A 2470-nucleotide genomic window follows, 5' to 3' on the forward strand; every position below is an offset into this window, starting at 1 on the left:
AAATAAATAAATGGTCCTGTAGTGTTGTAGTATCATCTAAACACAGACTGAGAAGTTATCAGATGCTAAACAGACCTCATTTAGAGCTCATTTAATATTCAGTTGCAATGCACAGTGTTTTATGTGTGACAAGGGTCACGTAAGTATTTCGGTCAGTTACTAGGACTGAGTGTTAAATCACGAAAAAGATTTGTTCAGTACTAGATGCTGTTTCTAGAAAAGTGTCCAAAGTTCAAGAGCATTCATTTATATTTTATAGAGTATTCTCAAATGGAAGTTCTACAGTATTCTGAATGTTGTACAACTGTATCCATGGTTACAACGGAGTATTTTAGATAAAGACAGTATTCTAGAATAAAATCGTTCAGGCTGTTCCATTCTAGAATACTCGATTCTATTCCAGAGTATTCTAAAATTAAATTACATTTTCCACAATAGAAATTCTCATGTATTTATTTATGTCCTACAGTACTCTACAGCGCAGGATAACAAATTCATTGATCACATTACCTGCTTTAATATACACAGTATGGCTACTCTCAATCCACTGGTCTATACTGCTGTGGTTCCTTGATGTTCAGGGCTGTGCAGAGTCACGGAGGTCACCTCTGGACGCCTCTTTCCCCCAGGAGCAGGTGAATAAGATGTGTTCCGATGTGCTGGAAAAACACTTGTAATAGTCCAGGTGTGTGAGAGAATTGAGCACGGAGAGGACTGAGAGCTGCAGGGCTCCTGAAAAGCAGACGTCGCTGCTCTACAGTTTGCGTCCAAACGCGTTTAAATTCACCTGTAGCGATTTCAAAAAAGACAAACTTTCTCTTTTTTGCTTCTGTCTCCATCTGTCAGGCAGCAGCAGTGGCAGAAGGCAGTTGCCATGACAACAGAAGCAGATGTTGAAGGGGTTTCTCCAGTGTGACAGGACGTGAACTATTGACCTCTGCCTTTAAGAAAGGAAAAAAGAAAAAGAGAAACGGCAGTCATGGATATGGATTTATGAGAGTATGGACTGAAGCTATATTGCCTCTAACGTAGCTTGGCACACCATATGCCACAGTATGCATTTTTTATGATGAGGGCCGACTTACTTGCAGTGGCAGGGCAATTTACTTCGCTCAGGAGCTCTGGGGGTTTTGCAGCAGTACACATACAGACTATGTTGAAACTACACAGTATAAAGTGTATCTCTACCTCCTGTGTATATATGTTTGATGATATTTCAACAGTTGTGCATCTTTTATTAGCAACAGGTTTCACAGGCAAGACAAATCTCACTGCAGACAGGAACTAACACAAGAAAGTATTTACAGATATTAAATAGAGCACACTGCAGTCCTTGCTTAACCTACATATGAATAAAATGGCCTAACCTGCTGAACGTGACTCATTCACACAGCTGAACCAGCTGTAGATTGGATTTGACAGACAAGGATGCATGTATGCATTTACGGCTTCGGGCACAACGTGAGTCACGCTAGTGCCACAGTAACCACAAGGGTGCAGTTCTGCATGCTCTCCACGGGCTACAACATGCAGGCTCTGACGCTTTACATACACAGACATCTACTTGACCAGCTGTTTTTTTGCATGGCTGCCTCCTTTTTGTTGAGCGTTTATGTTGCTGTTTTTGCAGCAGACCAACACTGTATTCTGTCATGTAGCACTTTATTCTTTGGTACAGAGCGTTCACCTGGTGTTGGCCTCAGGCTGCACTATAGATATAAACAACGGATGAACTAATGACTGAGAGAGTCCTGGCAAATTTTGCACAGCAAAGCAGAGACAGCTACTTCATAACAATAATACAATGAACAGTTTAAAGGCATAAAAGTATTAAACACATTATTTCTCATCAAAGAACTAAAACTATAATTTATAAAAAAAAAAAAAAAAATCATGTGACCAGTTGTCCATGGTCACTGGATGTAACGGACTTTTGTCTCTTCTTTGTGGCTGAACAAAATCAAATGAACGGAAGTGAGTTGCTAAAATGTTCATTTGAAATGCTGCATTCATGCGCTGAGCGGTAGGATGGGTGCTTGTCTACTGAACGGGTCCTGTTCTGGTCGCTGGCCCACTCGTGCGGTCAGTATGTTCGTCTGCAACAAATGCACAAAGAGACAAACAACCATCATCTCGGCTACTGAGCCAATTACATCTTCCCTCCCATCAGCCGAAAAATACAGGACAGGCCACATGTGCCTTTCAATTTAAACTCGGTGGTTCAGGGATTTGTTTTTATATTCTTTGAGCTCATGTAGCGGAGCAACATCTTGAGCAAGGACAGGAGCCGCTGCAAAGATTGGAAACAGTAATCTGACTTTACAGGATCCTTTCATTACCCATGAGGTCACCCTGCTAGATGTGCTAAACATGACTTTTAGTTCTTTTTTTACCTTCCTGACAGTGGCCTTGTCCTGGGTACAGATCCAAACGGGGAATGAAGAGTGTGGTGATATTCATCGGGGGTGGG

The sequence above is a fragment of the Seriola lalandi genome, unplaced genomic scaffold (assembly GCF_002814215.2).
Source record: "Seriola lalandi dorsalis isolate HSWRI2012SDOR001 ecotype SW California unplaced genomic scaffold, Sedor1 jcf7180002054983, whole genome shotgun sequence".
Classification (NCBI taxonomy): domain Eukaryota; kingdom Metazoa; phylum Chordata; class Actinopteri; order Carangiformes; family Carangidae; genus Seriola; species Seriola lalandi.